We start from the raw sequence: 13,325 nt of genomic DNA, 5'->3' as shown, positions 1-13,325 counted from the left end.
CCCCTTGGCCCTTGCTGCCTTTGGCGACCTAACCCTGCTGCCTCTGGTGGGGTCTTCCTTCCCATTCATGCTTTTGTACCAGTAACCAGCAGGTAACTGCATTTCCTGTACAGTGCTTGCAAGGGGGCTTCCGCTGTTCCCTCAAAAAAGTCATTGCCAAGACCTTGTTTTCCCAGTACTCGAGGGGGATATGAGTTTGGAGAAAAAAATTAATTCACTGGAGGTTGCATCTGTGGTCCTGAGAAATAAAAAATTGATTCTTTGAGCTCTTCAACTCTCTCTGTCCTCCTCTCAGAAATGTGGTTTGCACTGAGATTTGCGTTGGCAGTCACTGGGTGAAAGATCAGTTATGTAAGGACATTAATTTAATAACAATACCAGTTTCCATTTCATTGTGCAGTTTGTTGCCAAAGGCCCAGCTTCATAAAGAAGCTTATGACACAGGGAATGAGGACTCCTTGGGTTTTGCAATGTGAAGCAAATGGGATTCACTTCAAGGGTTACAGATCTTTCTCATACCAGACACCTTAGGAGACTAAAACATATCTGGTTTATATTAGTGCGATTGTTCAAGAACAGACTGCTCAAGTGTAGCAGTACTGGGTCCCCTTTCCAAGTTCAGGTTCCACTAAAAGACCAGTAAGATCTGTAAGTGAGAATACATTTTCCCCCAAGACACAACTAGAATTTCCTCCACCAGCAATCCCTATTTATATCCGGAAGGCATTGGAAGAATTTAGTGAGGGTACAAACTGTTCATGCTGAGACTTTTCCATTGAGACAAGTGAGTGTCAGGGAGAGGAGGGGGCTAACACAGTGGGAGTCAGAGCAGGGGATTGGAGGCGAAGGGGCTGGGAATAAGGAGAGACCAGCATTCCTCACCAGAGGATGGTGGTGATGTGGGCAGGGAAAAATATGGTTTGTGCTGCAGCTTACTGAGTACTGAGCATATCCTCTGACACACAGTTTTTGAGACCATCTTTTCAAAACAATAACAAGAATTTTTTCATCTCTTTCTTTTCCACTAGTGTGGACTAAACTATACATTTCTGTTGATCTAATTTGGTTGAAACTCTATGGCATAATTTCCCCCTTAGAAATCAGCCTCACTCTCTCTAGGGTCAGACATCCTTCCTAGAAAATTTCATTCCTTGATGGCAACATAAGGCAAACTAAAAGAACAAACACTTTAAGGCAGGCTGCTGTTAGGGAGACTGTCAGGTCACCCTAACTGCAGGTGATGCTAAATACCCCATCAGAATATGAAGTCTCCTGAAAGCTGACAATGTGACATATTGCATGTTATAATATGATTTTGGGAAGAGAAGTAGTGTAGTTTTAACTACTTATAGGATCAGGTAGAAAGGAGCAGTGTCAATGCTTGGCACACCAGTCCTGGATGGATTGCTGGCCCCATCTGTAAATCCACAGGCTGTAAACAGACTTACAGTTAATTCCCAACATAGTTTGTGATATCCATCAATAGCAAGGGCACACAGCAGATTTTCACAGAATGAAATCTAAGTTGTTACACTGAAAATGTTTGTTTGCATAATTTTTTCTTTATGCCCATGCCTTGCTTTAAGACAGTTATGTATTTAAGAAAGAGTTATGCAAAGTGCCCACCAAATTAAAAAAAAAAAAAAGAAAGAAGGAAGATTAAAAACAAAACACTAAAATAAAACTTTCAAGTGATGAAAGATGGGGGAAGGGGATAATTCTGGTTTCTTGGATCTTGAACAAATTGCATAAGTCTGTTGTAAACTCAGATGCAAAATAATCTGAACTAAATGGGACACAGCACATTTTCCAACATTTAAAAACCATTTTTTCCCTTCCAGGTAATCTTGATTGGATGGAAAAGAAGCTTCATGGCATCAACTCAAGGTCCTGCAGTGCAATCATTAACTGGACTCTTTGTCTGTGAAACACATAATCCTAGAGGGAAAAGCAAAGCTCCGTCTGTAAAAAAGAGCTTGATTTATAGTATTCATGGACTCCAAAGTGGGTGGAAGGTACTATAGTGAGAGCTAAAATACACTGTTCCTAATAAGGATAGGTGAAATCCCGGGCAATGGAGAGAGGAGTTGCATAACTAGACTGATACTTGCACCCACAGACCATGTGGAAGGTTAAAGTGAAAACAAGCCCAGAAGTGGCTCCAACACAACGTGGGCAGCATTGGTTTATGCAGTGCAGCTGTGCTAAACCCCAAGCAAACTCACTGGCCTCACACAATGACAGGAAGGGGAGAACCAATCAGAAAATTTCATTTCCACAACAATGCTCCAAAGAGAGTTTGAAGTACAGTGAGAAGGGAAGGGGGATGACACAACATGACACTTTGAATGTTTTTGTACTGCTTTAACGTAAAAGATTTGATAACTGAGGGTGAGAGGTCTTCCAACAAAAGTGTCTGCTTAGAAACAAGCAGAAAACATGTTCTGGAGAAAACAAACTCCTTCAAGGAAATACAAGTAAGAAGTCTTTTTTTTTTCTTCCTTTCTGTAAGTATTTGAATTTTTTCTTTCCCCATCCAGAAGAAAAATAGTGAAAATAAAGCCAAAAAGTCAGCTAAGGCTTCCAGATGATTTCTGTATTAGTAAGTTCAAAGAAACAAACAAAAAAGGATCCTTTTCTCCTAGTTTTAGTTTGTTCAAAGATATCAATGAAATGTTTTTTTTAAATGTATTTTTCTGAAAATCAGCCATTTTTAAAGAAACTCCAGTTTGGGAATAAAAAATTTAGTCTTCCCTGACTGTTTCAATAACCACTAACTGGGCTACAGCAATAACTTTACACGCAGCGGAGGTCCTCTTGTCCTGGGCTGAGCCTCTTACTTTGCTTCAAGTAAGGAGCAGCACAATATCAAGACATCCAGGGCCTTGAGGGTGACTGTTGAGCCTGTCCCACCAATACTCATCAACAGGCCCTTTTTGTGGCCCAGTATTTGCCTGCTTTTCCATGCTGGCAGTGGGCGAGCACTGCAAGTACCTTTCAGTAGGGGCAGGGACAGCCCAGTGACAGGCAGGTGTGCAGGCAGGTGAGAGCTACAGTTGCACCAAAGTCTGTGTGTAATGGTTATCTCAAATCTCCCTAAATGAGCAGCAGTGGGAAAAGTGACAGCAGGAACAACCTGGGTGTCTGCTTAGGAACATAATATGTGCGCCTTCACTGTTGGTACCTGGAAGAGCCCAGCTGAAGACACAGAAATATGGGGAGCTGTGCAGCAGCTGCAGCTCTGACTGCAGTAGATGTGACACCTGTTCCTCCTGCTAACTTTTCTGTTTCGCAGGGAGGTTTTTCCAAGTCTTTGGTGTCACACAGGAAACAAGAGGAGGCTTGTGTAAAATAGCCTTTAGCTATTATGTCTTGCCATATTTGTCCTTTCTATTGCTGTGATATCACTTGCTGTTCTGTTGCCAGGTTGTCTTATCTCACAGACAAGGTCCTCTCACTGATTAGCACAAGGATTCATTCCTCTCCATCATAGTCTCTTATTTCCAGTGCACAATGTAAGATACTGATTCCTTAAAAAAACCAGAGATACAGAATAGAGCAGAGTGCCCCGCTCTGGTAGTGACTTGTGGATCCGGTTGTGAAGTAACCTCGTGCTGTATTTTCTCAACTGCTTTTTAATTAATTATCACACTGATGGCAGTGCCTGCCAAAGTCAGCTAGCTGTCTTGCCAGACACATCTTTCAAAATGCAATGCCAAGGGAGAGACATTCCAGCACCCTGTTTAGGGTGGCGTGTAGGGGAGTGTATTCCAAGTCTCCCATTCATTGGCCACGGGGCTGGTGTTCTGATCAAGTATGGTCCCTCTTGCTGTTCCTCACGTGGCTCCCAAGTCCTGCCTGCAGTAGGTTAAAGATGACGTTGTCTGAAACTTTTGCAAGGTTATGAAAATGTGCAAGGGCAGGGGGGAGAAGGAGAGAGAGAAGAGATTTTGCTTGACTGAAAGTGCTCAGTACCAGCAGTGCTCAGGCGCCTGGAAGGGCAGAAGCAAGTTCCTGCCAGCAGTGCGCCGGGTGGAGAGACTTCAGCATCCCCTGATCTCTCATGTTCTTCTCCTGCAATTTGCTAAATCTGTGTCTCTAACCCTGGGAAGAGAGCCTTCTCACTCAGGTCCCAGCCTGGCAGTCTGTGTTCCTTCTTGCCAAGGGGACAGTGAGTAGGATGAGAGAGCAATGCACAGCATCACCACTGTGGGAAAATGAATATGTCATTTCCGTCTCAAGAAATGTATCAGGGAAGAGAATCCACTTCTCTGGCCTCTAGGCTATCCAACGAGGGAGAGGATAATTGCAGGCTCTCTGCTTTTCCTTTATTTCACTCTACAAGGTTGACAGATGGTGTGTGGTGCAGCCAAGGCTGGATTCCAATTTGTATCTCCTTTAGTTGCTTGCAACTTACTGAGAACAGATTCATCCTTGGGCTGACATTTCCATCTCGTCCCAAAGGGGATTTGTTTTAATTTTCAGTTAAAGTTTCAGCTGAGCTAGCATTGCTTCTCTGGAATTTTGCAACTAGTAAGTAAAAACGCCCTCTTGGCCCAACTCTCCTGCTGTGGACATCCAAACCAAGTGCTAATGGAGTGAGGGGTGTGCTCCCCAAAGGACAGTTCAGCCCGCCTGCAGTCAAAGCACACTCGCGCACTGCCTCCAGGAACTACAGAGGAATCCTGCAGTGATTTTGTGCTCCTAACCTTTATAGGTATCAATTTTACTTCTCATGGAGGTTTAAAAGATTTCAAGCAAAGCCTGAGCTCAGTTAGTGATTTACCTTCAAACTGTGAGCAGAAAACAGGCTCAGTTTACATATGCACAGGAAAATTTCCCTGTCCGATCTATTCTATTTGCCACAAGTAAGCAAACAAGTAGTATTTATTTCCACCTACTTCTTTCATTGCACTGCTTCACTACCTTGACAAGTATGCTGACATTTTTAGGAACATCTGCAGCTGTGGTCCCTGTCCCAGAGATACTCCTGCCAAAACTAAGACATGGCAACAAAGAGAAGACACAAAGAAGAGGTGAAGGGGAGAGGAAGGACAAGGGCTGCAGCAATAAGATATCACTATTCATCAATCAACTCCAAACACAGTGCAACCTATGGGAGAAGCCTGAAAAATGGCAGACCTGATTCCCTGGTCACGGCGGTTTTCAGATCCCACAGACAGGATTCTCCCAGTTGGAAAATCACATTTTCCCTGGGGGCCCTTTTTTTAGAAACAGCTTGTGAGGGAAGCACATCAGCTTGGCCTTCGGGGCACCAAATGATGCCATCATTGCCATCTACAGCCATAAATCTGGCAAAGCTTTTTTCTGTTTTTAAAGTTGCAAAGTGCTCAGTTTGTCATATTTACTGTGTAAGTCACGTGCCTGTCATTGAAGACATTGCCACATAGCACACCACAGAAAAGGCATGTTCCATCTCCTGCTGGAGTCCAGGGGCAGCAGCTCTCTGTACCAAGGGCAGCCTTGGAAGCAGAAAGTACAGCCAGTCCACTTCAGGGTCCTCTCCACCAGCTAGAGCACACACAGAGCAGATGGAAACTTGGCTGATTTGATGGTCTCTGACACCACCTTCCTCCTGACTCACTGTGGCTGTGCCTCAGTGCTCCCGTCGGATCGTAGCAGGCGGCAGTGGGGATCCGGGTGAGAAGAAACCACGTTCTGCAGCCCCTAAGGCCATGTGCAAGCGCTTTACAGGAGAGTGAGAAGCTGAGGCACCAAAGATTGAACTGGCTTGCCCCAAGCCTGTGTACAAAGTGAGGAGCATAAAGAAACCCAGAGCACAGACTGCCCTCAGCAGGGCAGGCCCCCCACATGATGTCCTTCCTAAGGGGCGTAAAACCAGAAAAAAACAATCGAAAAGAGGGAAAAGTACTTTCTGCCTCTGTCTCCTCTGGAAGACATGGATATGAGGCTCCACCAGTACCTTCATTTCCTCCACAGTCCCATCTCCCAGAAAGTGTTGGGTAATTTTTGTTTTCATGTATAGCGGTGAAAAAGTAGTCATGTGTGTTTATGCACAAGTTTGCAATTGTGCAGATGGTAGGACATCAAACAAAAATGGTTATTCTTATAAACCTTCCTGTTCTCCTACTATGGCAGCCACCTGACTAAATGTCCCTGTGTTTAAAGTTATAAAGAGGCCATTCAAGGGATCACTAAAAGGCTTAGAAATCTCCAAGGATCAGACTCCAGGCATGAATTAGGTAATGGTCATATTAGCAGAGCCTGTTTTTCCAAGGCAGCAGATAACATTGTAACTACCAAACTGCGACATAAATTTGCCCCAGGAAACAAGCAAAATAGCTCTGTGGGTTGTTTCAAGTTACTTATCCTGCGGGAATTTTAAGAATTCTTGTTAAATAATTAGGGACATGTGAACTTGATTTTCCATCAGTCTGATGCCATGAGAACTCTGGGAATGAAGCTCTTTTAAGGAATATTTGTTCCTTTGTTATTGAGTGAATTTCTTCCTAAAATTTTCCAGTGTTGGGCTTTAAAGTTGTTCACATCCTTAGGTATTATTTTATATTGCCGTAAGAACTAAGGCTTCCAGTCCTTTGCATGTAGGAACATAAAAACACATTTTTCAACCTAAGGCAAACATAAAAAGATTTTTTTTTTTACCAAATACTCATGGGTAAGTAAAATCACATGAAGTTCCTAGTGCACGCAGTGTTGTGGACTCAGTCAACTGAGGTGGGGCTGTGGAAGCAGTGAAAACTCAGTTTGACTGAGTGGGAAGGTCCCAGGAACATGTCTGCCTTGCTGTTGGAACTGGACCCTTGCACCAGGCACTCACCAGCCCCTCAGAGTAAAGCTGAGCTTTTGCTGGCACAGGAGCACACCAGAGGTTAGGTGCTGCCTCAGCCAGCACACCCATGCTGCACCAAGGCCCGTGTGCTGGGGCTAGGCTCTTCCTCTCCAGTGAAAAGAAATTATTGACTCTCCACTGCTTATTTATATTTTCCTCCAAGTGCTTTCCTGAGGCTTCCCTGAGGCCACTTTGATGTAAAGCTGACAAAATTTTGTTTTGTACAAAATTTCCCACAGACCATGGCATGGCCTCAGCCTTCTCGGTGCTTGGTCTTGCCGCTCAGCCCGTTGGATGCCTTAACTTGCCTCCAGTCCAGGACCAAACAAGCACTTTCCCATCTAGGAGCTGTAGCACAGATTTTTATGCAAAAGGCACTTTCTATCTCTTCCACATGCTCACATTGCTTCTAACAGAGATGGCTTTTTCCAAGGAAGTCTGCATCTAGCAGTCACTCTGGAGATGCTTGGCTTGATGCTGAAGCCCAAAATGAGGACTCTCTTCAGCAGCAGTCCTGACCTAGATGTGATCCTGCATTCAGGTCTTAGAAGTGCCACTAAACCTGCCGTAAGTGCTGCTGCAGAAAACGTGGTGAGAGGCTGGGAATGGGATGACACTGCCCCTTCCCACTGGAGAGGCTGTCTGTGCATGAACCCAGCCCATGCATACCTGTTCCATCACAAGGAGAAGCAGAGGTGCATGCAGTTGTATGCATACCCTGTGGTTTTCTGGAAGTCCTGTGGCTGAAGTACAGGGCTGAACTGACAAGCCTGAGAAGAAATTACAGAAAATACAAACAGCAGAAAGAATGAGCACTACTGAGCCTAGCTTAAAAACTGCTAGGCTTTCTTTGTTTTGTTTCAAAGGACAAATGCTGGGGTAATTTTTATTTGCCTTCTGGTCTTTAAGGTTTAACATTCTCAACATCAAACCCTTCTCTGTGGCCATGAAAGCTAAATATTTACTCTTCTGTAATGCAAGCTGTGAATTGTAAGCAATTGCAGGACTGGAAGGATAGTCTTACATAAACTACCTGCTTCCATAAAATATACCTTCATTCCTAAAAGATTCAACCCTTTTTAGCACTAGTGAACAGTTCATAAGCTGCCACTGGTTTTCTCTTGTTTGCTAATCTCTTTTATCATTTATTTATGTTGATGAGCAAATTAGTGGAAAACCACTCTCTGACTCCTTCAGTAGTTCATATCTGGGTATTGTGGTTTGTCATCTCAGCCAAGCAGGGCTGGGTTTTATTTTTAGTTGTAGTATTTATGCCTGTATTTCTTTTCCTTAGTCTTGAGAGAAAAAAAAAAAAAAAAGCTTTGTAGAAGGAAAAAAATAACCTCAAAGGAGCTTCCATTAGTGAACATGGTAAAACCAGTTCCTATATAAAGTTCGCCTTTCACAAGGGAGATCTTAAAAAATTCTTTCCTTGGATTTTAGGGGCATTACAGGACTTTGATTAGAGGGAAGAACTACCCTGTGAGTTGCTTTGCAAGCAATTGACGAGGACAGTCCTCCACTGTTTGGTTCTGGGCTGTCACCTTTATTCCTTCCTAAGATAAAGACGAGACAGACAACAGAGCAAACAAAGCTAATGGATTAAGGCAAATTTGGGGCTGATTAGGCGTGGTAAAGGAAGGAGTCAGTGCTGCATGGATAATTCACGATGAAACAGCTGCAGGCTTCTCTTTTGAGGCAGAAGTAGAGCTCAGCAAAGTATTTTCAGCCTAAATAGTTCTTCGCTTTGAAAAGTTAGGCTATGACTCAATCACAGTATTTTGCAGTTTTGGGTTGAATTAACTAAATTGCTCAAGATTAAAAAGTAATTCCATCCAACCTTTTTGTTTTGACACTTTTAAAGCAAAACACTGATTTTTAAAACTTTCTGGTTTATAATCTCCTTTTAAATTTGGTTTTTAAAAGGTAGAAATGGAACTGACCACCCAGCCCTTGAAATTAAATTTGGATAATGAGCAATTTTTTACTTCATTGGATTTTATTTTATTGATCACTGATGGTTTTAATAAGTATTTGTGTTTGGTCTTAGGCAGTTATTCCAAGATTTTCCTTTCCAATTGTCATTTTTCTGAAGAAAAAAAAATAATATTTTTAATATATTTTTTATCAAAAATGAAATATTTATCCCCAAAAAGTAATTAACACAGCTTTATAATATCAGCATAAATTTAAAAAATCTGGAAACAGAATCTGAAAATGCAAATATGTGGAAAATATAAATGATCATTCATAATTTGGCATCTGTGTAATCGTTGCATTCACTCTCTGTGAAAAAGTATTTTCTCCTGGAATAACACACTAAATACCATTTAAGTCAGCTCTAATTAGATACTAGTAACTTTGCAATAGCTGGCAGTGAAGGTTTCCCTACAGTGGAACAGGACTTTTTACTGTATGGCTTTTTTGCTGGCCAGATTGCCCTCCTTCTGCAATGAAGCGTTTACATGTGTGGAAGCAAAGTCTGGCACCTCCTTGAAGAGGAATTGCTGATTATCCTGATAGGGTTTGCAAGGGAACAGGCTCATTCCTCCCAGCTCAGCCTGTTGGTAGGTTTTGGTGCTGTTGAAGCACCGGGCTGGGAGCATTGATTGACTTGAGCAGGAAATGGTATTAGTTTCCTACTGGGGGGCTGCTGAAATATGTCAGTGTATGTATCTGTGCCTGGTTACTCCTTCTGCTGCACTCGCTGATGCTGAGTGAGAAATCCCCTTCCCCAGTTCTTTTACCATGGTTGGATGCAGGCATAGAGAGCAAGAGACTTACAGCAATGATATATGTCTCACCACCTGTCATCCGATGATCACAGCATGCATTGTGGAAGCTAAGTTTCCAAAACCTCTGTAGGCTGGTTTGCCCCAGGAACAGGAGAAAGGAAATAGTCTGGAGGAAGAGGACTCTTGCACCCTGAAATTGGAAGTGAAATTTATACGGACAATTCCCTAGGAGGTTATGGCCTCCAGGATCTTGTGAAGTGTGTAAAACAGCTGATGAATCCAGAGTGTCTGGAGACACATACTCCCTTGCGCCAGCCAGATAACTAGTGTTAGTCATGTGGAGTAGTGTATCTGCCAGCCTTCCCCATAGCATCTATTCTGGAGGCAAAATTTTGGACTACACATAGGGTGGTATCGCCTGGTGCATCTGTCAGCCCCTGTTGTTTACAGCACTCTGTAACATCCAACCCAAAATTCAAAGTCCCAAGGTGTATACACCAACCCTTGTGAATGTCTCATAGAAAAAAGACTCTGAAGTTCCAGTAAGTCCAACCCTACAAAAGATACAGCAGATTCATGCAGATGGTTGCTACTTTCTATGGCAAATAATTCTTACAACATCTGTAGAGCACAAAAATGGCCTCCCATCTACCGAACAGGAATTCAAGTAGGAGCAGTTCACTAGCTTTGTGTGTTATACCTGCACAAGCTGGAAAGATGTCTGATCTTTTAAAACACAAGATATGCGGTCAAACCAGGGGATATGAAAAAGGATTTGTTTCTTGCTAAACTTAAAAGTCCTGCTGAGAATAAAAATACATAAGTTGTAAATTCAGTTTTTGAGTTCTTCTTTATGTGACAAGGCCTTCTTTCATTTGTTCACACACAGGTCTGTATTGCAGGAATACACCCCTTTTTCTAATTTTCTCTTGTGCTGATCACTTTTTTCTGCCTCATTCTCACTTAAGAACATCTTTGTCTTTGAACACAGTAAAGCCAAACATGTGCTTAAGGGTCCTTGCACTTGGGTAAACCATCTCAAGAAACGACTGCATAATAACCCAAGAGGAGAATCAGGCCTATTCCCCTCTAGCCTTGAACTTGCTTAAACCCCAGCCCAGTGTTTGGTTCCAAGACCTTACACCATCCTTTCTCTGTCTACACCCACAGGCACTGGAAAATTAACCTCTTCCCCAAGGATAGAGAAGGGCTATCTCAATCCCTTGGGAGTCCAGTCATAACCTTTTTAAAATTTAGAGGCCTTTCCTGCATGACACAATACCCCTGAGAGAGTACACAGTTGAAATTGCATGAACTGTGCTTGCATTGCAGCCAGCCTTGCCAAGTAATTGCTAAATGGAACTCAACATCCCCTGCAGATGCTTATCTATATCCGGCAAACACCATCTCTCTCTGGTGAATCTGGGAACTGGTGTGGCTTTGGAGGCAAGTATTTGAGGCAAGGTTGATGTGCACACCACAGACTGAGAACGCTCCATTGTAAAACTACTCCTTGCATACAGCTGCAGCATGTCCTTGCCACCTTCTGAGACTTACTCATTTCTTGTGTCCGGGCATTTTGATTGTATCAACTGTTTGTATCTCTTTCCACATAGTCATACGCTGGCATCTCACTTGCTAATTGGATACCTTCCCTTGTCATGGGTTTCAAGGAGGGCCTCCAAAGTGCTTTATGCCCTTACACAGAAAAGTCCTGATCCAGCATGGACTTACTACACTGAAGCATTTCTGCGCACCCTGAAACATATCACCCTCATAAGACTTTGGTTCACTGAAGACAACCAAGTGAGGTTTGCTGAGAAATAAGTAGAAAAATGTCTCAGTATCATGTCTTGCATGTTTTGCCACCTCTTCCCCCATAAAGGGGCAGTACTCACCACTTTAAGCCCCTCCAAGCCCCAAAGTGCTTTGGCAAGCAGCTGGCACCGCAGCCCTTCCCAATCACATGCTCAGCCCTGCAAACCCCAAGAGAGTCAACTGGAACAACTCTCTGGGAGAAAGATGAGTCTGTTGCTATCCCGCCACCTACTCAAGTTCCTACCACCAACTTTTGGCAGTTGCCCTCTAAATTTTTCCCTTGCTCCTTGTCCCTCAAGAATATAATTCAACCCCCAGTAAGTCAAACAGAAGCGCTAAGAGCTGTTCAGCTAATTCAGCCAGAGGCAAATTGCAGTTGTTTTTCTTAGATTACACACAGGATTTGATGAACCGGAAAACAAAGCAATTTTAGGGCCTCATCCAAATCAGAGAGTTCTCCCACTATATTCTGTGTGAAAATGGATGTCAAGACACAGATCTCATACTGAGAGATGAGAGGTTTCACAGTTTCTTAGGGGAACTTTGACACCCATTTATTTCTAATCTGGGCACCTAAATTTATTAACTATTATGGAAGAACTCGTCATCACTCGACAGTATCAAAAGTAAACAAGCCATTGAGGAAGGAACTGTCTGCAGGAAAAGCATGGGAGTTCCTGTATGTTCCAGGCTGGGTGTTCAGACGTGAGTGTTAAAAGGACACACTGGCTTTCCATGCCCTCAACGAGGATCTCAAGAGCATTTCTGTTATACCAGGTGAGAGCAGGGGAAATACTGAGTAAGTAAAAAAGAGTTTGCAGCCCCAATATATACATCATTAGCTACAAAAGATTAAGGAAGAACCCTCTTGGCAGCTACTGACAAGACAGCAAGCTAAAGGCAAAGGGGGTGCAGGTGTTCTCATAAGTCAGTATCATAAACAGTGAAATGTGAAAGAAAGAACAAAAATCTTCAGACAGAAGACCATCACTATGCTACAGAAGTATCCAGACTTGTGAAAATTCAGGAAAGAACAGCATGAATTGGTTAATTTTGCAATAGGACATAAACTCCTACCATTCATCCCTAGTGTACAGTTAGCAAAAAGACAGTATTACACAAATTACGAAACATATTGCTAGTCCTGATCTATTTTAAATTTTCTTCATTATTACTTAAATGCAAGCTAAGAAGTTCAGAAATATTTCTTAATATGTTTTTGCTTCAGGAAGGTCACTTGCTGCATATTCCAATGGGGTTGATCAGTATCTAACATACACAATGTTAGAACAATTTGTCATTTTACATCCTGTAGCTCTCTTTCAGCCACCAGGTTCTCACCATAAGCAAATTGACCATAGACAATTTACTACACTGTGGATAAAACACAGTTTGAGTCTTAAAGCTACTTGAAACAAGCAATCCCTGTCCTAAAGCAAGTAATCCCAAATCCTACCTTCAGTTCAGGTATCATGTTCAATATTGAGATTGTAAAATTCTTTGGAGAAGTTCTGTCTCACATCTTTTCTCAGAGGCATCCCCCTGTAGGTTGTGTTTATGGGCATTTCAGGTCTGCAGGAGCAGATGTGACTTTTGAGTCCCTACCTTTTCATGGTGAGCTGTTGAAGAATTTGTGGCCCCCAGGAACTGAAACATGCTTGTACAGTCCTAAAGAGGTGCTGAAAGACTATATGACATGTCCCTGGAAGGAGAAAGGATAGCATAGGGCAAAACTTAATTTCAAACTTAATCTGAAAGACCCCAGTCACTAAAACCCCTGACTCATGGGCATCAAGTAATGTTCATTACGGACAAAAGATCTTGTACCAGTTTCTCCCACTCTGGGGCCATAAACACTATCAAAAGAGGTGAAACACTTTGCTATGCCTCAGTTTCCTCCCTTGGGTCTTTCCTCTGCCAAACTCTGAGGGACACACGTT

This window comes from Aphelocoma coerulescens, assembly GCF_041296385.1.
Source record: "Aphelocoma coerulescens isolate FSJ_1873_10779 chromosome Z unlocalized genomic scaffold, UR_Acoe_1.0 ChrZ, whole genome shotgun sequence".
Classification (NCBI taxonomy): Eukaryota; Metazoa; Chordata; class Aves; order Passeriformes; family Corvidae; genus Aphelocoma; species Aphelocoma coerulescens.
The sequence above is the reverse complement of the archived record's forward strand: the minus strand, read 5'-3'. Positions refer to the sequence as shown.